Raw genomic sequence first — 26276 nt, 5'->3', positions numbered from 1 at the left:
GTATGAAGTGCCACCTGATAAATCTGATGGAAGAGAAGATCTGAGGTTTGTAGATGCAGGTAGAAACTATGGTTGAGTTTGAAAGGGATTTGAGCTGATGATGGAGGGAAGGAGAGAGGAAGCTGATGGGAAACCTCAAGACTTGCAGATAGAAGCTGGACTAGAGAACTGAAGGATCTGGATGAGGAAAATGCCCAGTGGAAGCATGACTACGAGAATGAGGCAGAGGCAGAGACAGGGTAGCAAAGGAGAAACAGAGCTGAGGAACACAAAATTAGAAAGCTAAGGAGAGATACAAGCAGCAACAGAAGGTGGGAGGGCAAGAAAAAAGAGAAGAGTAGCTAGTCCTACAGAAGGAGAAGAGTCAGTGGAGGTAGCCAGAGTTCAGAGTTCCAGGAGGATGGATGATGACTCACAGAAGATTGCAGGTGAGAACAGAAGACAAGAAGACTTGCAGCCAGAAAGAAGAGAAGGAGGAAGTCCAGAGAACCACACCAACACCAGTAAGAGGCAGATCTAAATGACTGGGGATTCCCTACTAAGAAGAAGAGACAGGCCAATCACCAGAGCTGATCTGGAGAACAGAAGGGTGTGCTGTCTGCCAGAAGCTAAGATACGGGATGTAGACCTGAGGCTGAAGAGGATCCTAATGGGAGCAGGAAAGAATCCACTGATTGTCCATCATGTCGGAACAAATGATACCGCTAGATGCTTGCTGGAACACATCAGGCTGGGGAAGATGCTTAAAGAAACAGAGATTCAAGTGATCATCAGTGAGATTCTAGCTGTTTGTTCCTAGTGAAGGAGAGTGAAGTTGAGACAAAATTATGATGGAGAACAGATGGCTCAGGCAATGGGAGTCATTCACAGACAGAGGACTGTTCTCATGGGATGGACTCCATCTGAGTGGAGGAGGAGTGGAAATAGACTTCTGGGATGGAGGTTGGTACAACTAATTAAAAGAGCTTTAAACTAGGAATGAGAGAGCTGGGAGATGCTCATGTAATCTCCATGCTTTATTCTAATATTGAGCAGGAGGAAAATCAAGTAAGACAGGATACAGCAATGGAGAAAGAAACAGAGGGTAGGAGAATGGACATCAAAAGGAAAAACAGTGCCAACACCAATGAGAGTAACAGTCAGGTAGCCAATACTGGGATTAGAATGATAACCTAATTGGGCAATAAATCTGGACGAAGCCAAGCAAAAATAACTAAGGTGTCTGTTCACCAATGCAAGGAGGCTGGGTAACATAATTGAGGAATGAGAATTATGGGTGCAGGATGTGAAAACAGATATTATAGGAATAGTGGTGCATTAGTCGACCTGATCAAATACAGATACTGAAGTGTATGTGCTGTTCAGGAAAAACTAAAATAAAGGTAAAGGAGGTGGAGTAGCACTGCATATTAAAAACAAGGTAGAGGGTAAAGAAATTAGAAGTGATGGCATGAGTAAAATGGAATCTATCTGGGTCAAAATCACTTTGTGGAAGAAAAGTAACAGAGGCTCCACTAGGATAGCAGGTTAGAAAGTGTGGGGGGAAAGTGAGAACTGCCAAAAGCCAGCTAGAGTTGGACCTTGCAAAGTAAATTAAAATCAATAGTAAAAGAGTCCTTAGATATATAAATCAAAAGAAAACAAGGAAAGAAGAAGAGGGCCCACTAAGCACTGAGGATGGGGTGCAGACTGAAGATAACCTAGGCATGGTCCAACATCTAAACAAATACTTTGCCTCAGTTTTTAATTAGAGTAATAAGGAGCTTGGGACAGTGGCAGGGTGGCTAATGGAAATGAGGATTCAAAAGTATGCAAGGTCTTGGAACAAATTTTGAAAGAGAAAGTTGATAAGGACATAGAGGTAAATGGCAATTGGGATAAAACACAACGTGGTTTTACAAATGGTAGCCATGCCAGACCAACCTGATCTTCTTTGAGAAGCGAACTGATTTTTTTAGACAAGGGAAATGCAGTAGAACTAAACTTCCTGGATTTTAATAAATCATTTGTTACAGTTCCACATGGGACAATAGTTAAATTGAAGAAGATGGAGATTAATATGAGAATCAAAAGGTGGATAAGGAACTAGTTAAAGGGGAGACTATGCTGGGTCAACTGTTAGGCTGGAGTGAGGTTACTAGTGGATTTCTCAGGAATCAATCTTGGGATGAATGTTATTTAACATTTTCATTAGAGACCTTGGCACAAAAAGTGGGAATGTGCTAATAAAATTTGTGGATGACACAAAGTTGGGAGAAAGACTGGACTATCATACAAGAAGATTTAGCTGATCTTGAAAACTGGAATAATAAAAATGGGATGAAATTTGATAATGCAAGTTACAAGGTCATGCACTTAGGGACTAACAAGAATTTTTGCTATAACCTGGGGACATGTCACTTGGAAGCAACAGAGGAAGACAAAGACATGGGTGTATTGTTCAATCATAGGCTAACTATAAGCTGCCAATGCCATGCAGCCATGAAAAAGTCTAACATGATCCTAGCATACATCAGGCAAGGTATTTCCAACAGAGATAGGGAAGTGTTATTACCATTATCCAAGTCACTGGTGAGACCTCATCTAGAAGACTGTGAGCAGTTCTGATCTCCCATGTTAACAGAGATGGATTCAAACTGGAATAGGTGCACAGAAGGGCTACTAGGATAATCAGAGGAATGGAGAACCTACCTTATGAGAGAAGACTTAAGAGCTTGGCTTGTTTACTTTAACCGAATTAAGGCTGAGGTGAGATATGATTGCTCTCTATAAACACATCAGAGGGATAATCACCAGGGAGGGAGAGGAGTTATTTAAGTTAAGGACCAATGCTGACTCGAGAAAAAATGGATATTAATTGGCCATCACTAAGCTTAGGTTTGAAATTAGACAAAGGTTTCTAACCATCAGAGGAGTGAAGTTCTGGAACAGCCTTCCAAGGGAGCAGTGGGGGACAAAAACATAACTGGCTTCAAGACTGATTTTAATAAGTTTACAAAGGGGATGTTATGATGAGGTTGGGCCATATACCCTTGTAAGCGTCCACAACTGCTAGGAGCAAATAGCTCCAACAGCTGGAGATGGGGAGGGCTCTGAGTTACTACTACTAGTTCTTTCCCAGGTGTCGGGCTGGTGGGTCTCGCTCACATGCTCAGGATCTAACTGATCACCATATTTGGGATCAGAAGGAATTTTCTTCCAGGTCAGATTGCTAGAGACCCTGGGTTTTTTAATTTTAATTTTTTTTTGCCTTCCTCTGCAACATGGAGCACAGGTCACTTTCTGGATAGAAATAGAGTAAATGGTGGGTTCTCTGTAACTTAAAATCTTTAAATGAAGGTTTGAGGATTTCTGTAATAGACCCTTAACCTCTATCTGAGTTACTGTAGTGGGTGAGTGAGGTTCTGTTGTCTGTGATGTGCAGGAGGTCAGACTAGATGATCATTGTGACCTTGGTGCCCAGATGGACCATATGGAGGATAACACACTCAGGGAAGACTGCAAGAAATAGGGCAGACAATCTCCCAAAATGGTGGTTTATTCTATAATTAGACTCACCAAGTCAGTAAAAAAAAGGGCTTCTGGAGTACCACACTGATTAACAAAAAGCACTTTAGGCTCCTATCTAGACAACCAAGTCTAATATAGTGAGAGTTTATTAAAACCCTATTCACCATAAATCAAGTTCTTCCAATCCCAAAGGATCAGACACATTACTTCCCAGGTCAATGAATATTTCAGATCCAATACATACTTGCAGCCAATCCTTAATAACTAAATCTAAGATTTATTAATAAAAGGAAAAAAGGAGAGTGTTATAACCGATTAAGAGATCAATATACATACAAATGATTCTCAAAGGTTGCTAGATCAGGATCATAGCATAGATATTCTATAGGATGGCTTGTAAAAGTCTCTCTGGAATCAATTCATTGGTTTATAGCCCAATCTAATGTAGAATCTGTTCGTTTTTCCAGGATAATCCAGGCAACTATCTAGAGACCTTGGTCCTATGGCTTAGACCTTCCCTCTTAAAGTTTAAGCAGACATGAGATGCAAGGATCAGGCTCAGGGCTTCCTTTATACTTGAAGCAGACTGGGCACAAACAGGCAACTTCACCACTTGGGCTTGGATGAAAGTGAGCCGACAGTTTGTGATCTCTATTCAATGGTTCCTTTCTCCGACAATACTTTAGCAATAGCCATTCAAACCATCAAAATAGTTCTCAGGTGGCTTACTACGGGTAACTGCAAGCTTCAAGGAGGGATGAGGATAACAATATTATTACACCACAAAATCCATCTAAGTGATAATATCCCCTTTTGATCTCCGAGTCAATAGAATACAATAATGAAGCATTATAAGGTGGGAAGGGGATTTAACATCCACATGCTAATTAGATCACCTTGTTAGATTTCTAATAGGATGCAGGTAAACATAGATACATTTAGCACTTTACTCTTTGATTCGTTAACAATAGAGACAAACAGGTTAAAGATACTAATCTACTTAATGTGGCTTTGATAATCATCTACAAAGAATGGCCCTGTTTACCCTTTTGATACATCCTTAAGGGTTGCTTACAGGTCACTCCGCTGGCCCAGCATTACAAGCTGATGGCCCCTTCTGGCCTCAAAGTCTACGAGTCTCTTAAGTTTTTCCATCCATAAAATTCACATTTCTCTCTGGCCACACATAAATATTTAATTTGAAGGATATTCTACTCAGCTGGAATACAGGAACTACCATTCTAGATCAGACCTAAGGGCCAGCTAATCCAGTATCCTGTCTCTAGCCATGTCTAGGGCCCTACCAAATTCACAGTCGCTCTTGACCAATGTCATGGCCAGAGGGTTTTAAAATTGGTCATTTTCACATTTTCAGATGTTTACATCTGAAATTTCATGGTGTTGTAACTGTGGGGGTCCCTTTTCTGGCAGTGGGGACTCACAGCTAGGAGCCCCTCAGCTGGGGTGCTTCCTGCAAAAGTGGGAGATCAGACCTACCTCCACAAACCTCCACCTCTGGGGCTTCTGCCCAGCCCACATCTTCCCACAGCAGGGGGAGGCACTCGGAGGTGAGTCTGATTTCCTCCCCCCCATCACCCACCCCGGAGCAGCCATGTAGGGGAAGGACAAGTCCTGTCCCTCCTCAGCCCAGTGGGGACTCACAGCTAGGACCCCCCTGGCTGGGGCACTTCCAGCAGCAAGGGGGAGATTTCACAGGGAAGAGTGTATTTAACAGTCCGTGACATGTTTTTCACGACCATGAAATTGGTAGGGCCCTAGCCATGACCAACACTAGATGCCTCAGAGCAAAGCAGGCAGAAGTGGAATAATCTGTAGCCCCATATTTAGACTCCTCCTAATCCTTTGTAATTACATGTTGACTTTAACCCTGAAGCTTGAGGTTTAATATCTCTTCCAAACTTTGGTAGCATTTACTGTCGCTGTTATGTAACTTATCTATAATAATGCCCAATCCCTTTTTAAATCCTGTGAAATTCTTGGCTTCAGTGACAGCCTGTTGCAATGAGTTCCATGGTCATATTACCACTTTACCAGTTTTGAATTTGCCACCTTTTCGTTTTATTGACTGTTCCCTTGGATCATCTATGGCACATCCTCATGACTATATGACAAGATGTGGAAATGGAGGCATTTAAAATTGGTAAGCAAAACCTACACGTGCAAGTGTGGTCAAGGTAAAGATCACACTGTGACCCAAAACAGGTTAGGCAGCCTGTTCCCACTGCGGGTGCCTCTGGGACATTTCTGGCTGGGAACTATGCATTCAGCTATAAATGTGCTGTGCACTTTATGAGGATTTGCTGTTGAAACTCAATCCCATTGTTAGAGCAACACTGAGCTTACTCGGTAGTTATTTTGACCTCTGCCTAAGTGACAGGTACTCATTGAATTCATTGAATCATCAGTTTGCATAGCAGAATACTGAGAATGTCAGGTCTATTCTATGAGGCATCCTTTCCGAGGGCCCGCATTGTGGCTTTGACATTGTGAGTCCTCACTCAAATTTGTTAATATTAATGTGCCTAAAGGCCAGGAGTGGATCAGGACCCAGCTACACTGGAGACTACATCTCCAATGAACTAACAAAACAATTGTGCTCTTCTGGGCAATGCAGATCACAAAACCCAGAAGACAAGACACTCTCTGTCTTGGGGATCTATCTGTGGTCTGAGTCTGACTCCTTTAGGGAATACTGTAAATCTTTCCTCTTCAACCATAACCAGAATATTATTCATAAAAACTTATCTGGCTTCTTTTTCCCCTTCCACCCTACAAAAAACTGCTACCCTAAGCAGATATTCCTAAACTCTAAACTAGGGGAAGAGCTAGAGACTCCATGGAGTCCTTGGTCGCTTTACTATTGCCAATCTATTTGATGTGGAAGCTACCAACATGTTATGGTGATGGGCACCAGCACTAGAACCTAAAAATAGAAAAGTGCAGGCAGACAATAGATTCTGACAACTAGGAATGTCCATATGCTTAGACTGCCAGTACTGTAGTGGACAACTGAAAAGTCTAGACATACCACCCCTGAGCTGTTTTATCATAGGTAATAGGAAAACAGTGCCTACAGGTAAAGGAAAACTGTAATACACAACAACATCAAGGAAAAAATGAACTGATGACTTGGTCTTTTTTGTTTGTGTATCACATTGTAAGCTCATATTTAATGTCCAACATCACTGCCAAGTTTTAGTATTATAGCTTGTCCCTGGCTTTGAGTATCAATTTACAGGTTATTTTTCCTCAGGATGTATTACTTTGCATTTCCCTCCTCCTTTCCTGTACCCCTCCACATTCCCTCAAGCTGAATTTCATTTTAGGGCTGAAATTCTAGAGAATATTTGTGCCTAGTGACTGATTCTGTTGCAATTGTTTTCACCATTCCATCCAATTGCCCTGATAAAGTTAATTCTAATATTCTTTGCACACTGCAGAACTTGTCAAACCAATGACTATATAGTGATACTGATCCCTCCTCTCTCCTTAAAATAATGTCTCTTGATAGTGAACCCAAAATTGCATTTGCATTTTTTTGCTACACATAATGTTTACATTGCTATTTATTCTCAGATTTAGGTCTCTTTCAGTATTACTGCTTTCTAGGTTTCTCTCTCCCATGAATCTGTATTTCTGATTATTATTTCTTGGATGAACTAGTCAGCACTTCTCCAAAATTAAACCTATTTTTAGTAATTTACCATAAGCTGTGTAGGTTTCCCTATCCCCATTGGTTTTACAACACTTCCCAGTTAGTATCATGTGTGAACTTCATTAACATTCAATGAAGAAATCTGTTACAAAACCCTCCCCTTAGAAATAGAGTGACAGAGGCAGGGAGGGGTTTCCCCTAACAAGTCATGATGCAAATATATGGAGATATACCTATCTCACAGAACTGGAAGGGGCCCTGAAAGGTCATCAAGTCAAGTCCAGTCCTCTGTCTTCACAGCAGGACCAAGTACTATCCCTGACAGATTTTTGCCCCAATCCCAAAGTGGCCCCCTCAAGAACTGACTTCACAACCCTGGGTTTAGCAGGCCAATGCTCAAGCCACTGAGCTATCCCTCCCTACTGAGATATATACATATACCTTTATATATACCTGCCCTTCCTTATAGGTACAATTCCTAGTTTTACTGAAAGTATATAAGCATCATAACAAGCATCATAATTAACTCAAAGAGCTCTTATTTCTATCAACACACCAAGCCAGCAGAATACATGTGTCTGCCATTCCCTCTTTTTATGAAGCCTGGAACATCAAGTGGTCAGCTTTTAATGGAAGATAAAAGTAACTGTCTATTGCATCAGTTACATTTTCTACTTGCTAATGGCTGGAACTTCTAGCTTGTTCACTTAGTTTGAACTGGCCTTCCATTCTCTTTCTACATGCTTATTCATTGAGGAATTAACCCTTTGTCTTCTAGGTCTTTCAGGTTCTATCAGCCAGTATGGCTCAGATCCACAAAAATATTTTAGCACTTAAACCCCCAACTTTGGCACCTAAGTCCCAGTTTAGGCACCACAGTAATCCACAAAACTGCTATTTGGCTGCAGCCTAACCTCTCACAACACCTACATTCTCCCTGCTTTAGACTACAGACTTGAAGGTGAGCCTCCTATATCTGAAGGTGAGTGTTCCAAGTGCCAGATGAGTGTCCCAGCCACTGGACTACTGGCCATTGTGGGGTAGGGGTTTGTATCTCTATCATCAGAAATCCTATACTACAACCTGAGAAAGATTTGTCAAAACAGATTCATTTCCATGGAAAAACTGTTCCATCAAAATTTTCCCAGCCAGTTCTTGTCTTAGTTCTAATTCCAGCCTCTGACTTGGTTTAATTCAATACTAAAAGGTATTGAAATAAACCAAGTCAATTTATCTCAATTAAAAAAAATTCTCTTTTTTCAATTCAGATACTCAAAATGAAGGACTCCTATATCATCTCTATAATATAAGATCATAGAATTTATAGTGGAAGAGACATCAGATCAGCAGGTCTATCCTTCTGCTAGTGCAGGATATAGTTTCTTCATACAGAAAACACTTGGTATAAAATTGAGACTACACTTATTTCAATTTAGCCAAAGGAATGTAATTTAGTCAACAGGTGCAAATAATGATACGTTGCAACAAACTGAGCCATTCAACACACTAAGATAGCAAAGAGGTTTTTAATGATTTTTCTCAACCTCTGGCCCTTGTTTGTCCACGATGATATGAAAAAAGGAATAATCACCAAATTCTGAACAATAAAGAAATTACTCATCACAGAAATGCCACTATATTCTTTTTTTGTAGCATCTCAATGTTGTTTCTCTGACTTTGGCCTTTTAGTCTATATTTCTAATCAATGCAGAAGCTGATTTGGAGGAAATGAATGGTAGTGAATTTACCTGAGTAAATAGATGCTGGGTCTAATCCTGCTCCCATGGAAATGTATCTAATGCACACACTATATTCTGTTTTTGTTATATTGTTTTATTCTTTACAGATTTCATAAGAGACATTTGAATTACATGGTATTCTTTCCTACTTTGACCTCTTCTTCATTACAATTAATTTAGTGCTCAAAAAGGATGTCAGCTATGGAAACCAAAGTCTTTTTGTACATAGAACACACACAGCGTGGGTAGCATTACTGCAAGATTCCTCATCCCAGTATCCTGATGTGCGTCAGCCATGCCCTAGAAGGGTCACCAGAAAGATTAAGGTTGGTTCAAGTTTGCTGGTTGGATCCTGGCCCCCTATGCTGGAATTGCTAGCCAGGGTTTGATGACAATAATGATGGAGACATTGTAACACAGACTACTACCTACTCCAACTGAAATAATTTCACATAGGCAAATGAACATCAGCCAGATAGTAATAAATGACTTCAGTCAATATCCACCTGGTCTGGATTTGAGCCAGTGACCTGACTGAGAAAAGCTCTTTATCCCATGACCATACATTTGAACAAACTATTTTCTTCACTTTTCTGCAAACTTTGATTTTCTTTTCATCTCTGTTCTACTATTCTACTTCCTAAACTACCAGAGAGTGATTCATTTCTATTACTAAGCTATAGTTCTATCCAAAGGCCCCAATGTTCTAGGTTCTCCTCAGACATAGGTAAACAGAGACTAGAGTAGTACAGACTAGCCTTCTTTCCAGTGAACTCTGTACACAGGGGCATTACAATTTAGCTAACTTGTTTCCATGTCAAAGTAGTGTAACAAGCATAGCAAATAGCCCTAAAGAAATCCATCTTCATAGCAATTATTAACATTACAGTGTTAAAATTTAAACCTTGTCCTCCTCAGTTGTTAGGCTTGATTCTTCTCTTACACTGGGGTTTTACCACTGTAAACCCAATTAGTTCAATAGAGTCTCTGCTAAATTGCATTGGTGTTAGTGAAAGGAGAATCAGACAAATATAGGGAGCAGGTGCTAGTTTTATGAGGATAATTAAACACATGTTTTATTTAGTATAATTCAGACCAGTTTTATTGTTTTCATTTAAAACCTCTTCCATGAGGAAACCCACACCTCATTTGTGATGGACCAAAAAAATTGAAAAGATTAAGTTTATCGAAACTACTGCCTCAGATGAGGCTTCCTGTAGAATGATGAAATATAAAGATAATTGCAGGAGACCCTCTTAATGGGCCATATCCTCAGCTGTTGTGAATCATTGATTTCACTGATGCTCTGATTTACAGTATGTGAGGGTCCAATCAAATACCTCAATGGACTAAGTAATGACAGGATGAAATGTAGTAGGGCCTCACAGAGCATCCACATTAGTCTTAAAACATTACCTGTGGTGTTGTGCAGGTCCTGTATGCGGGGTTAATCTCAATTTCTGTGACTGAAGACATCAGAGCTGGGAACGTAATACAGCATTACCGCATTGTCTCACGTCTTGTCTGGAAAAAAGTTCTTTTCCATTTGAAGTTGTTAAAAAGACTCCTTTTTTATTGATTCAGGTACCCCACAGCTGCCTGGCACTGGGCATAGTGTTAGCTCATGCATATGTCCTTACACAGGCATTTCACTTTGTTTGAGGGTGGGTTAAAATACAAGGTTTTGTATAGCAGCATAAAGGGGCTTGTGTCTTCACCCCTTACCCAAGGGGTTATTATGAGACCCTGGTCCTGTAAGAACCCAGTCTCCCAGCTCTCTGAATCTTTGCCAGTTACTCCTTGATACTATATAGTAGTCTCTCCAAGGCCTGGCAACATGGTCCTCCAGAAGTCTGTCCTCCACCCCATCTTTTAGGCTAGGGAAGGAAAAATACGTCCCTTTTGCTATTGCTATTACTCAGCAGTCTTACCATACTCCTTATGGCAGGTGTGACAGTGTACCCCATAAGGCTTTATGGAGGGTGCTCATAAATATATGTATGATATAACTGGAATAGGGTTTTGCCATGTAACATATCTATGTAAAGGTTGTGATCTACTGGTTATGTTCATCCTAGTTGTATGCAGGCACCAATTGTGTGTTCAAAGTTGTGAACACTGGCTGTATAATTGCTTGATTTCTAAGTAGACTTAGTTAGAACATTTGGTCACTTCTTGGGAAAGGAATGTGAAAATTAAGTGCTCAATCCGGAAGCACTTAACAGACAAAAGAGCTTGGAAGACTCCAATCCACTTAAGAAGTCTACCTGAGGATATTCAAGGTAGCATGTGGGTAATGACTGCGACCTGCAAGTCCTAAGTCATGCATGGGCATGGGACTTGCCCATGTGATTCCAAATCTCCATTTTGTGACTGGATTCTACACAGGGTGAGGAAGGGGTCTCCACCCACAAGAGAAAGTCTATTTAAACCCCTGGGAGACCCCTCCATTTTGTCTTCAGATGGCTAAAGAAGGAGCGTCTCCACCCCCCCAAGGATACTTGAAGGAAACTAGAACAAAGGACAGTAACTACAGGGGGGGGTGAGTGATTGCTGGACCCAGGCTAAAAGAGATTAGCCTGTAAAAGGGAACATTCTGGAACTGGTGAGGATCCTATCTGTATTTAGTTTGATTAGACATAAATTTGCGCATTTTATTTTATTTTATTTTGCTTGGTGACTTACTTTGTTCTATGTGTTACTACTTGGAACCATTTAAATCCTACATTCTGTATTTAATCAAATCACTTTTTACTTATTAATGAACTCAGAGTATGTATTAATACCTGGGGGAGCAAACAGCCGTGCATATCTCTCTATCAGTGTTTAGAGGGCGAACAATTTATGAGTTTACCCTGCATAAGTTTTATACAGGGTAAAATGGATTTATTTGGGTTTTAGACCCCATTGGGAGTTGGGCATCTAAGCGCTAAAGACAAGCACACTTCTGTGAGCTGTTTTCAGGTAAACCTGCAGCTTTGGGACAAGTAATTCAGACCCTGGGTCTTTGTTGGAGCAGATGGGAGTGTCTGGCTCAGCAAGACAGGGTGCTGGAGTCCTGAGCTGGCAGGGAAAACAGGAGCAGAGGTAGTCTTGGCACATTGGTTGGCAGATCCCAGGGGATTTCTGTGATCCAACCCATCACAGCAGGCTTCTGAATCCGTTCCTTGGGCAGCTCCTTGACAAACTACTGCTGATGAGGCTCCTTGAAATAACTTCTCTCGCATCCACCCTTCTCTGGCTGAGCTGCAGCCTTCTATCCAAGCTGTTGCTAGCCAGACACTTAGCTGGGGAAGTCATTGTTCCCCATTAACCCTTTCATGGCTGTGGCAGTGTGGGGCTTATAAATCCCAACACAAGTCGCTGATGACCACTTGTATAAAAGAAAAATCCAGCTGGGACCTGAAGACAGAGCTGGAGCTCTGAAAGTGGTACTGCTTTTGTAAGATTTGCCACTATTTTCTGCTTGTGCAAAGCATTAAGAGAAACATAGATAAAAACGAATATGACACTTTGTTCACCCATTTCTCTTTCAACAAGGAGTAAGACAGTCTAGAAACCCAAATTACTACTGTTGCCACCAGCTAAATAAGTGGAATACTATTACATTCAAACCCTTATGTTAAAGCAGAAATATTATTGCAACTGTAATCAGAGAAAAGCCAGAATTAAAAACTTCAAATAGTTTTTTCAAAAGCACCAGGATTGGTTTAAATTTGCTCCCACTACAAGAAGGATGTGGACAAATTGGAGAGAGCCCAGCGGAGGGCAAGGAAAATGATTAGGGGGCTGGAACACATGACTTATGAGGAGAGGCTGAGGGAACTGGGCTTGTTTAGTTTACAAAAGAGAAGGGTGAGGTGGGATTTGAAAGCAGCCTTCAACTGCCTGATGGGAGGTTCCAAAGATGACAGAGTTCAGCTGTTCTGAGTGGTGGCAGATGCCAGAACAAGGAGCAATGGTCTCCAGTTGCAGTGAGGGAGGTCTAGGTTGGATATTAGGAAACACTTTTTCTCTAGGAGGGTGGTGAAGCACTGGAATGGAGGGAGGTGGTGAAATCTCCATCCTTAGAGATTTTTAAGGCCCGGCTTCACAAAGCCCTGGCTGGGATGATTTAGTTGGGAAATGCTTTAAGCAGGGGGTTGGACTAGATGACCTCCTGAGGTCTCTTCCAATCCTAATCTTCTATGAATTCAATCACTGGAATCAGAAAACTCACCTTGATTTCAATGACATCCAACCAAGGCTAGTACTGAGTGTTTTGGAAAACCCCACTCTGAATGCTTTAATACCAGTGTTAACTGGCTCCATTGTATATACTGGATAGACAGTTTGTGACAGGGTGTGCATGCCATGCCCTGGAACTTCAGGGGTTAATTCCTCTCTTTGGACTGAGGAGACCACACACCCCTGGGCTTGCTGGGCATGCTCTGGCTGGAGGCCAGATATTAAAGGGAGCAGCCCAGTTCAGTTGGGGTGGCCTGCTAGAGAGGAAGGAGGTGTGCTGCAGGCTCCTGTTGAAGGACTGCTGGCATGCCACACTGCAGAAGCCAGCAGATGGCAATGACCCCCCAACCCACAGGTTCCAGCTGCCACACAGGGAGGTGAGACTGTAGGAACCATGAGCTGTGGAGAAGCAGGTAGGAAGTAACACAGGGAGTCTTTGTGGGAAGGTGGTTAGAGAACTGGAGACTAGCTTGGTGTGTTTTGGCCGGATCCCTGCTGATCTGATGGTGGGCAACCCAGCCACTGACAGGGCCCTGGGTTGGGACTGGTGGAGAGGGAGGGCCTGGGTCCCCCATCCTGGCTGCTGCTGCTGGCCCACCTCAGAAGCGCTATTGACTCTGACCACTAGGCTGCACAGCCCTGATTGTGACAGCAACTCTATAGACTCTCCCTATTGACTCTGGTCACTAGGCTGCACAGCCCTGATAGTGGGTGGTGACTGGGACTCTGACTGTTAGACCACTCACCCTGAGAAGGTGGGTAGACTGACTTTGGCTGTTAGGCTCCATTACTCTGAGACCCATAGGTGTCATGCAGACTTGCCCATGGGTCTAGAATGACCTGTGCCCCATCCCAAAAGGGGATGGGGTCTGCATGACCTATGACACAGGGGTTCTCAATCTTTTTCATACTATGGAGCTCATCTCAGTAGAGGGTTTGTCTCATGAGCTGCTGACAGTGCTGGAAGGGAGCATGGGCCAGCTCTCCAGCTCAGTCATATCAGATAGGGCTACTGGGCAAGTACGCTTCCCTGCAAACAAACAAACAAACAAAAACCTATGGTGGAGTCCTTACTCTCACTGGTGAGCAGCTGCTCATGGGAATAGTTCCACTGATGTTACTGGCTCTACAGTCATGAGTAAATGCTTACCAGTGTGAGGAAGGACACCCTAAAAGACCAGTAGATAGGGAGAACCAAAGAAGGGATAAGGATTCAGGGAGAGCACAGAATTTAGTGGGCAGCCTCCAAGGGCTTGAATAAGCATCCAAAAATTATGATGCTTTTCTGAACCAACCTGGAGCCTGAATCTTTAGGATTTTCCCCATCATACTTTTAATATTTTCCTTAAAAATGCATTTTCTGTGAAAAAAACCATTCTCATGAAATGATGTAATGTCATGATACACTAAATGTTACAGACAATGTAGTCTGGCAGAGTATCATTTGTGCTTTGTCCTCTTGGTCTCCTAGGAGATGATATATAAGAGTAGCCTCAAAAGTGCATCAGTTTTGAGACCCTGACCATTAAATTATGTATAAAAGAAGCAAAACATCTTGTATTCACCAGTATGCAGACAAACTTTTGCAGCCTGTAGCCTATCAGCCCCAGACACCACTAGCTTCTTTGGGGAATTGTGTCTGGGATATTGCTATATAAATATATTTTGGGTTGGCAAGTACATCATCAGACCACTATTAAGATTTGAAAAAAACAATCAATGCAGGTGGAAGATGAACTATACCGTAGTTTGTTGAAGTGGGTTTCATATAGTTGTACCATTGCAAGGGGCTTTCAGCAACTGATCTTTTCCAAACCGGACTCATTGCAGGCTGATACTTTCAGGCAAATAAGACGTCAGACAGAGTTTATAGGGTTTCTCTGTCAGCAATATATAACCTTAAAATGTGCAGGGGGGTTTTGGGTGTTGCAAATGGTCATAGCAATAGAATAGCTGATAAGCTGAAGACTGTCATGCTACTATCATTGATGGTGCCATAAAAGGGTCATATTTTCAAAGAGAGCTGCATGCAATTGAATGCACCTAATTTCTGTGCACAAATAAATGTTACTTCAGTAACAGCCAGCTCAAATTTTGTTTCTGTAACATAAACCACCGTGATTCATTTTGTAAATTGGGCAAACTAATTTCATATACCTGTAGAATATGTACTTTGAGATGACACATCCTTTTATAAAGTTTCTAAATGTCAACATGTGCCTGAAATACATGTTGAGAAACTAATAGCAGAAGCACTTTGATGGGACCTTTACAGACCGGCTTTGTTTGAAAGAGCAGATTCAAAGTGTAATCAATTTATGTAAGAGATTGCAGCCTTCATTAACATAACCTGCACACTGTGGTGAAACCTATTTAAGATTCACTCTTATTGCTAATTTAGAAATTTTGCTCCTCTTAGATATTAATTGTAGGCTTATCCAATCAAGACAAAGTAGCTGAAGTATTAAGCTCTTTTGCTTCAGTTTTGCATCATTTTAATTTAATCTGAGAATTGACATCAAATAGTTGATCCATAAATGCAAGACTAGCAGGAAACAAGTAAATTAACTCATAAGATACAATTTAAAGTTTGTGCACCTGATCGTCAGCTAATGTACATGGGGTGGTTGGTTCCATTCTGAAGTACTGAGTTCTATCCTTCCTGCTCCTCTTTCTTTGCTCAGTCTCTATGGGTTGTACTCGCTGTCGGTTCTGTTACCCCAGGACAGGAGCTAATTAAGCATCTTCCTCCCCAGAAGAGCTAAAGAGATATTTTAATTTCAATTAATTTGTTGCTTGGTTTGTTACATTATTAATGTTGTTTGTTTAATGATTCCCATGAACCTTTGAAAATTAAATGGCAATGTTACCATCATAGTCAGAAAAACTTGGTTATCTTTATAGCAGAAAGTTCTCAGCCTTTCTCATGCAGGGACCAACCCAGGAGCTCCAGTCTAGCTAGCACTCCTCTCTCATCTAGTAATATGGGGAGTGCAGGGAGGTCATGATCCCCCTATTTGCAACCACTGGGCTGTGACCTCCCTGTTGAGAACCTCTGCTTAATGTATTTTTACTAGTTTTTTAAATATTACTATTTTACCTTTTTATTAGGGCCAGATTGTGGAGCCTGGTGCTCATCCTTGTGAACGTTTGCTTACACGTGCAGGCTCATTGTCTTCATTGCACCTGCTCATGTGAGTTATGACCATTCATGTAAGTAAAGGGGTGCACAACCTAGCCTTCCAAGAACTAAAATGTTTAAAATACCTTCCAAGAACTAAAATGTTTAAAATGCATTAGGGCTCAATTGCTACGTTTCCTTATGTATCACTTGATTAGTTTAATCTCTTCCTGTAGATGTTTTCTAATGGATTAAATTAACACTGGAATAATTTTTTTGCATTGCAACAAAAGAACTTTGACCTCAAAGCCTAAGTACAGCGAAGACAAGGTGTCTGTTTTGATTTCTGCACTTTCTTGTACATCAGCAAGTAATTTCTTTCCCTCTCATACAGTTTCAGCATGAATGACTGCTATCCTTTGCCTTTGATCTTTAACCAGAAAACAAAGGTGATACTCTCTGATTTTAATAGTACTACTGCTTACATTGTTTGGTCCAACTTTAATCTAGATGGGATTGGGTGACAAAGGAATCTTCTGTTGTAAATTGAAAAGTCTGAATTTTCCATTTAAAATTTGCCATTGAGCTTTGCTCATGTAGATTTGTTAGATACCTACCCCAGACAATTGCACTTTCCAGTCATCCTCTGATATATTTTTATGAAGGTTTTGTTCTCTGCAATTAAGCTCCATCTATACTTGTCAGAAAATCTGGCAATTGTGCTCTGTGTGTGCATATATTCAATATCTTGGACATCTTGCTCTGATCAGACTCACCTTTTTTCTCTTTGCCTTGTTTTTTCATCATTGCTGTATTGTTCAAACAAAGTTTAGTAGCACCACCTTGTGGTTATGTGGAATCATTACACCAGTGAGCATTATCAAAAGCAAAAAATGCCTGCCTTGCAGCTTGATTCAGGTACTCAAATGAGATTCATACTTGGAAGAGCAGTCCCAGTGAACTCAGTTGGACAAAACTTGCATATGTAAAGGGGTACGGAATTGGTTCCTTAGTGAGTTTAACAAAGTCCAGCAGAGGAGAGCATTTTACAAATAACAGTTAATTATTTGTATTACCATAGTCCATAGGAGCCCCAGTCATGGATCAGGATCCCATTGTGCTAGGCACACAAAAGAAGGAGGGTCCCTGCCCCAACGAGCTTAAAATCTAAACAATATTTTTCTTATGTTGTCCATATACAAGATTTCATAGGCTTTTGTTGTCTCTTAGTATCATTCATTTTGATTTATTGTGTATTACAACTACTTATTTTACAACCATATTTAATCCACATTAAACAAACTTTGATCTTAGACTTTTTTTGACTGGCCTTCATTTCAGATACTTCCTTTGTGATAGCTTCGGCACATCAGAATTGTCTATTTTTTTTAAAGGTATAGTTTTAATTTTTTTTATTTTAAACCAGAGTCGCAGGAACCTGAGTATAGTTTATTTTTGTAGGTGGACATGTGAGCTTAATAACTCGTCTTGAATTTTGTTATTTGCTCAACACTGTCTTTCAGAGTTCTAATGCAAATCTATGAGCCCAGGCACACAGTCAAGTCACCTGTCATTCACCAGATACCTCAGGAGAGTTCAGAAGCCATGGGTTCAGAGAGGGAGAAGAATTAAGACAGTTTGCTAAGATGATGATGAAACTTTCATAATATTAGATTTCGCTATTAAAATTATTCACCTTGAAATGGGGAAGAGAAGAATTTTGCAAGGTCGATTTACAAAGATTTATCTTAAGTATGAGGGATATGAAAAATAGGTACAGCTACAACTGTCCTAAAAACGCTTTTAATTATTCCACATCCAAACCTGCTTGTCCCAGGAAATAGTATTGCAGAGGAATACAGAAGAAGGCAAGTTATTATGACTAGTGCTGGTGCATACAGGCTATTTTATTGCAGTGTGCAGAGTCTTTCATTAAAATGGAAAGCTGATGTTTTGGTAGAACATGTTGAACTACTGCCCTCTTGTGGTTTAAAGTTCATTTTAACTGACGCTGAGAAGTACAAAGTAGACATGTTTTCCAACAGGGGCTGACAGTTAGGTCACATATGCAAAATATTGCACGTAGTTAAAGAGACAGTGTGAGTTAAGAATAGAGCGGCAAGAAAGCTTATTCCCATTAAGATCAGTGAGTGTGCAATAGGCAGTATTGTGACAGTCCAACTTGGACAGCCATGAATTGACACAGAAAAAAGAACCAGTTTGGTGGGAGAAAATGCTAGTGCGTTTAGTGTTAGGTGTTCACAATTTAAAGAAGATTTAACAGTGAACCATTTCATCCAAAATACAATGGGGCAGAGGGGGAATCCCACAGAATGTGGATGGAGATGACTGAAAACTACATGGCATGTTAACTGCAGGTTCTGTTAAGCAAATAACAGAGCAGTCAGAAATTTCTTACTTCTAGCAAAGAGGGATTTGGGGGGATTTGGGGGCCTCAGAATAAAGAGGAGGAGGAAAGATCCAAGGACATGTGGACACATTCCGCAGAAATGGTCCCTCTGCTCAGGAGTTGCAGGGGCCATAGTTAGGGTGACCAGACTTCCCATTTTTAAAGGGACAGTCCCGTTTTTGGGACTTTTTCTTATATAGGCACCTATTACCCCCCCCCCTCCCCCGTCCTGTTTTTTCACACTTGCTATCTGGTCGCTGTAGCCATAGTGCTATTGGCAGAGTTGCCCTCGGGACACATACTGGCTGAATCCCTCTATTTCTGTTCAGTAGCAACTGCACCTGGGAGGCCACAGAAATCTAGGGAATGAGCAGGGGAGAGTTCAGCAGAGTGGCTGGTTCCCTATTCTACCCACTCCTGCCTCCAACCCTGCCCTCAAAATACCCAGGAGCATTGATCTTTCAGAACAATGACATTTCAGGCATGCCATGCCGTGGGAGGATGGCACCCCCTCCTTTCATACGGCTAGAGGAATTCTGGCTGCATTAGGTCCCCGCTGCTTGTATAACCAGAGAGTTCAATCCAGGCCAACAAAATTAAATTACTGAAAGCATATACAGGATTCCCACTCTTTAAACATTTTGACTATCTTAGCTGGATCCTACCCTGCACTTCTGCTGCTCTATGCCATTCCCTGAGGATTCCCCCAACAAGTTCCTATGCCACTGGCCTCCAAGTTGTTTTGCCTGAATTAGACTAACTGAAAACCAAAATCCTGCAGATCAGTTCTTGCTCAGTCCCAACCGCAGGAAAACATTGGGTGAAATCCTGGCCCCACTGATGTAAATGAGAATGTTGTCATTGACATCAATGAGGCCAAAATTTCACCAATTGACTTTAATTGATTTGGCTCATGAGGTGGAAGTGGCAGGGGTTACATTCATCTGCTGCCTTTCTTGCAGCTTCCTTGTCCTGGTAGCGTGCTCATTCTTCTAGGGGTTCTGCAGGCTCTGAAGTCAAAAGGAAAGGCAAGAATTTTCTACTGAAAAGGCAGAAAGGTGCTGCAAAAAGTTATTGCATAATAGTTTTATGGCGAGGTACTCTCACTCTTTACATTTGTTCTCCAGCTGTTAAAATTATTATCTTCAGTTTCTTGACTTGCTTATTTTGACTTCGGTCCATAAAAATGCCCAAACTTCTCTGAACTCCTCTACAACAATTAAAATAATCAATATAACAAAATCTACATTAGAAAAACAGATAACCTTTCCCCACATATAATTGTTCAGTTGCAGACTTTCATTGTCATTTTCCCATTGCCACCCTAATGCTTCAAAAGTGAAGGACATTTTGAAAAGTTTGAAAAAACAAAACCCTAGAGAGAGTTAATTTTATTTTGTTTGGAGGCAAAAAGGAGGAGGAAGAAGAGAGAATAAAACCACTTTCTGAAATATCCTTTTCCAGTTGTGATGAAAATTTGGATTTTGGAAGTAGAGCTGTTGGGAAAATGATAAATGTTTTCTGCCCAAAATTTCTAGCAACATTTTTTTTCCCAAAAATTTTCATGGAAACTTTGGTTTTCAATTTTCATTTCAACTCTAGAAATTTTCAGAAGAAATGAAAATTATCCCATCAATTTTTGTTTCAAATAAAGAACACTTCTAATTGAAGAAAATTGTTGACCAGCTCTAATTACCATAGTCTAATATGAGAGTGTCAGGAGCAGAGATAGCTGTGGAAAAATTGGCACCCACTTGATAGACACACATAGAAAATATGCTTTTCACTACAGCCCTTATTGCAGAATCCAGTACCACCCCAGAATCTCAGAAAACTCCCAAAATGCAAACCTGGGTCACAAATGATGGTCGCACACCCTGAATGGTAAAGCCAAAATTTCCTACAAGCTCTGCCAGCTGTTTCTCCCAAGACTGAGACACAGCCATCTAGCCACATTCATGCCTCAGTCTCCTGCAGACAGTGGGTCATTCATTCCTCTGCTTCAACAGGGCTGGACAAGATGCAAACATAAAGCTGAGTATCTTCAGTGTATTAGGGACATTGCAAACCATCATTCCTCAATAAGCCTCATGTACATGTTGAAAAGGAGGGTAGACAAGAAGGAAACTTGTGTTATTCTAGCACTGAGAGCCCTTGGAGTAGAATAATAATTCTCTAAAATCATCCTCTGTGATGTCCATCTAAAAAGATTGGCTTTTGACTTTGATCCTATCAACTCCTGCCAGAGACTGCCCCCATATCAAATGCTGCTGGTAGATGTAACCAAATCAGTATGAACACTTGGGCCCAGGTCCTCAAAAGTACTTAGGCACCTAATTCTCACTGAAGTCGAGTTAGGTGACTAAATACCTTTGAGGATGTGGGCCTTCCCCAGTGCTAGGAGAAGTTCAACCAATACTACCAATGCCATTTCTGTCCCTTACCAAGGTCTGGAAATGGACTGAACAGGGTCCAGGAAATTGGTTACTTGTAGATACTGCCAGTGTTATTTTGCCACAACTATTTCAATAAAATTCCACAAGAAGGGAGATCTGAACCATGCTAGATTGTCAGTGTCAAGAAATTTATTGAGTTGGAGAATCTAATCTTGAGCACACCTAGCATCCTATGCTCACAAATGGAGACAGTGATGATCTCCCCTAGCAACAGACCCAGTTAACACTATTATTTATATTGTGGTAGCATCTACAGGCCCAGTTAGGAGTCAAGTCCCCATTGTGCTGGTCAGGATACAAACATTTAATAAAAGAGAATCCCTGCCTCAAAGAGCTTACGACCTCAGCACTCCATGTAATGCAGCAGTTGAATATGAGAAATTATTGCTCTACCTTGAAAATCTTGTCAACTATTGTGTTTTAAACCTCTGGTTTTTGTGGATGATTAATGATAAGATTATGGCAAATAATAGACAATGGATTTAACTGATCTTGTTTGATCCAGTTTCAGACCTGGGTGTGGTACAGAAACAGCTATGGTGGTAATGGTTGAATATCTCCTCCTGGCAATGGATAAGGCCCAAGTGTCCATTCTGATTTTGCTACACTTAGCAGCAGCCTCACAGGTTGGGGCCTCACAGATAATAGCTGAGAAGCATCGTTACCATCTGGTAGTAGCAGATAGACACAGGTCTAACTCAGAGGATGCAGTTAGAAGATCTCTCTGTGAGAAATTGCAGACCTGTGTGATAAATTACATTTATCACACAACTTTTACCACCCCACCTGTTCTCTCCCAGTAATTCATTTCTGCCAAGGATATTTCAGTCTACTCAGATGCTTCGAACAACAACTACTGCTTTAAAAAAAAAAAAAAAAAAAAGCTCACCTAGAAAATATTTCCTTTTTTGCTACTTACCACTGTGGAATTTCTCCCCTACTCTCTGCCCTAGGATGGACAATATTTAAATTTGAAGAGATGGATGTAAATCTGACTCCGTGGCTGCTAAATACTCAATATGGCAATCAGAATATTGAAAAAATAAGGCTTGATGAAGAGACCAGTTTCCATGTTGTTGCTGTGACCTTTATTTGGTCCATTCATTGATCAACTTTCGTTCAGACTGGGATGTCTTCCCTGTGAACAACTATTGCCCACTCTCACTCATCTATGGGGGTCAGATTCTCCTCTGTCTTGCAATCTGTGTAGTTATTTATACCAGTGCACAATGAGTGCAAAGAAGGTGTAATATGCTACTAAATAAATATTTCATGCTCAAGCCACCTATTGGGCCTGATTCTCATTTACACTAAGGCCTCTTTACATTGCTCTGGCAGAGCAAAGGACATTGACTGGGACATAAATGTACTATATGTCCACTTTTAGGCTCTCTTACATGGCCAGAGTTGTGTAAAGGAACTTCAGTGTAAATGAGAATCTGGCTTATACTGTTTTAAACCAATCTTGCACTCACCTGTACAGGAGCACATCACAAAGTGCATGGCAATTGAGAATAGGAGATCTACCATCAATGTGGTATTCTTTCAGAACTAATTTCATGCCATGTGATAAGGCTTAGTATGATGAATAAACACTGGATTAGTAGCTGCAAGAATTATGGCCATGTGCGGGCTCCTCTTTCTTCTCTGCACTTTCTGCTTCTCCCAGAGCTACTTGGGTTTCCCAGCATGACTTCAATTTAAAAAATGCTTAGTAATTGTTTAGATCTTAAATATGTTTGCTGAAGCATAATAGAAAATTTTAAACTATGAGAAAATGCACTTGCTACAATTTTCCGAGTATCAACACTGCTGTGAGATTTTGGTGACTACCCAGAGGGGTAAGAGGTCCTGTCACTGCCTGCCCTGTAACTTCGGGGTGCGTTGGTGCTGTGGTTCAGGTCCCTGACACCAATAACCAGCCCACAGACATAAGGTCTCACTCGTCAGTGACACTCTAACATTCCTTCCAGTACTCCATAAATACATCCTCCCCTGAGTTCTTATGTACCAGACTCTGTGGTTAGTTACCCACGAAGGTGTGAAACCATCCCCTCAGGTGTCCATTCACTTTAGGTTACACAATCCACACAAGTTTCAGAGTGGTAGCTGTGTTAGTCTATATCAGCAAAAACAATGAGGAGTCCTTGTGGCACCTTAGACTAACACATTTGACTCCTGGTTGTTTTTACACTCCACACAGTTTGTAAACTGGACACCTGCTTGGGGTGAAAATAAATGAAAGTTTATTTAATTGACAATCCAGAGATACAAAGATGAAATAGTGAGGGAAAGTAAACATATACGAGTTACACAGCAAATCAACATAAAGACACAACCTCAAGCTTCACACTTCCAGATTAGATAGATAAAACCCCTTTTCTAATACAAGTTACCTATAGCTAGTGTACCCCTAGTTATAATGGGGATCCAGCATTCACAGGCAACTAGTCAGAACTGCTTGGATAAAACAAATGCTTATTAGAGAGAAATGCTTGAGAAATATTACATGAGTTTAGTGTGAAGTGAAATCATGACACTTGATCTCTGAAGCTCACTGAAATATTGCAGTTCTCCCATTTCTGAATTGTCCCTGCCTTTTCCTGCCTTATGTACTTGCATTTTCAGCTAAGAGATTACCAGCAATTTATATAGAGTCTTTTCAACCACACAGTAAAATGTTTGCCCACTGACTGCTTTGCTGACACTTCAGTTGATGGTTTGACTGGAGCATTGCTCTTAGAAGGACAATTAACTCACTCCATATAAAGTGGTGTTGTCACATTCATTTTCCTGAAAAGGAGAGAGAGAGAGAATATTTGCATATATTTTTGCAAATAAAGAGGATTCCTGCAATCTAATATCTTGACACTGTTACATAAAATTATGATTAGGCTGATTTAATGGTGTTGAGACACAGTTAGCGCTCACTCTAGTTCCTTATGAAATGCCTGCCTGAGAACCAAATCTTCACCCCTGTACAAATCCTGAAAAAGGCACATGGGTTATCTATGGGGACGGGGACATGGAATCAAAAATACTAGGTCACAGCTGCTACTACACCCCTTGAACTGCAAGAGCAGCTGTGGCTGCTGTGCCACTCCTCCATAAGTGGGTTTGGCCAGTAGATTCATCTCATCATGACCCAGCCCTCCTCCACCTGGCCCCCTGGGACAGAGCCACGACTCACCAGTGTGGCGCCTCCTGCTGGTCGTCCAGTGTGGATATTTTATACAAATGAGTTCTATAGATTCTGGCATACACATGGTAATGCACAGTTGCTAAATGTTCAACATGCAAATCTATTAGAAAAACTGTATTGTCTAAGATTGTCTTTTATGAGAAATAATTTGACCAGGTGATCAAATACTATGTCATAATGCACCTGCACAAAGGGGAAGGGTTAGGATGCATGTGCAACTTTAACACTGGTATGTTTTGACTTCTGAGTGCTCAGCCATACTATGTGCCCCATCCTGTGCACCTACACAGGTAAATAAGAAAGCACAAGGTGCCCCTAAAGTACCAGGTACCTGCATCATGGGGTGAGAAAGGGAAGTAGCCTCTCCAGTACAGTGTATCGGGGTGGTTACCCTGCTCCTGCCCTGAAGGGCTTAAAACAGCCCTTGGAGAGGGCTGTGGCAGGGGAAAGGCTGGGCTGATTGGAAAGCAGCCACAGCTGTGGCTGGCTTAATGTGGGCCCAGCTGGCTGTTATAAGAAGGCTGTGAGCCAGCAGCCCAAGAGGAGTCTCTCTCCAGGCTGGGAGAGAGCAGGGCCTGGCTGCCTGCAGAAAGGGTACTGGGAGTGAAGCAGGGCTGGGGAGAGCCAGAGGAGCAGGGGAGCTCCAGGCTGGCAACTCCCCAGGCTGCAGGGCCTGGTCCAAGGCCCATAGAGGTACTGGGAGGCAGGCAGAGGCAGCAAGTCAATCCCCCCCCCCCCGCCTATGATGACTGTCTTATACAGACTGTGGTCAGCCCCAGTGAAGGGGGCTAGATAGTGACTGGCAGTAGCCCCTAGGCTGAGGCAAGGTGGGAATAGAGGGTGGGGATTCCCTGGGGATGGGAGACCCAGATCTGTGGGGTATTGCCTGGAGGGGCAGCACCCCAGGTAAAAGGGCACCTGGGTCCTGGTAGAGACATGGGGGCCCGTGGCAGTGGGACACCAGTCTGCAGAGGGCGCTCTGTGCTGGAAAGAGCTAATTCCCTGAGATGACCAGCAGGAGGTGCTGCAGGGGTGAGTCCTGCACCTTTACATACAGTTTTTTTTTCTCCCACACAATAGGCAGGGTGGGGAATGGGTGGAGCTTTGGCTCTGACCCCTCAACCACTGCATTGACATGATGGGCAAAGTATATCACATTAGGTATAGAGGTATAGAGGTACAGGCTAAATTCCCGCCCCCCCCCCCCTTAGCACGGGTGGAACCAAGAGGTACATTGTGACTGGGAATGGTTACAGCAGGTTAATAAAAGTTGTTAGCACAGTTTAAGAAACACCTGTGCTATACTGGAGCCTTCAGTGTAACTATCTTTTTTTTTAAATCTCTTCCATCTCTGTGGTGAAGTGGTCTTACAGTATATTGAGTTGCAGCGCAAAACTCATAGGATGGGGTAGCCCAGATCAACTAAAAATTTTCTTATCTATACTTCTTTGCTTAACTATGGGTAGACTTGTTTTCTTTTATAAATGCTGAAACAAGTTTGCTTTTTTTTTTAAAGAGCAAATAGAATTGCCAAGGGTGGATTTCAAACCTTATAGACTTCCACGTAGAAGTTAAGTACATTGTGAAGCAAGATGCCAGAGACATACATCAAACAAGAAGGAACAAAAATCTGATTGTGAAGGAGGGGATGTTGATTCGTCTGAGTCTATAATACACCCATCTCAAGGTGCACTTTTTTAGTAAGTTTTTATTGTAACATTGCAATGATGGTAGTGTTTCCATTCTAAAGCATTGCTTTCAAGTATTTATGACTATGGATTGAAAACCAACTTTCACCTGAAAGTGGCTAAACAAGTTCTTGCCTACCATATTAATTTGCTGCGAGGCTATTCCCTGTATGATTGTTTTCAGTATAAGTAAACAAAGAAATATAGCTGTGGGTTTTAAGACTTCTTCTGTGGCAAACAGCTGCAT

The 26276-nt window shown here is 41.5% G+C and overlaps 1 long non-coding RNA gene across 2 annotated transcripts in view; it reads left to right on the top strand.

Annotated features, from left to right (window-relative positions):
• The window catches only part of LOC120397971, a 70124-nt gene extending 44086 nt beyond the window's left edge, over positions 1-26038 (top strand). For both annotated transcript variants that reach the window (XR_005594109.1, XR_005594107.1), the window contains one exon: positions 25858-26038. This is a non-coding gene — a long non-coding RNA (uncharacterized LOC120397971). The remainder of the gene's footprint in view (positions 1-25857) is intronic.
• The last annotated feature ends 238 nt before the right edge of the window (positions 26039-26276 follow it).

This window comes from Mauremys reevesii, linkage group 2, assembly GCF_016161935.1.
Source record: "Mauremys reevesii isolate NIE-2019 linkage group 2, ASM1616193v1, whole genome shotgun sequence".
NCBI classification, from domain to species: Eukaryota; Metazoa; Chordata; order Testudines; family Geoemydidae; genus Mauremys; species Mauremys reevesii.
Note: the sequence above shows the minus strand (reverse complement) of the source record. Positions and strands in the feature narration are given on the sequence as shown.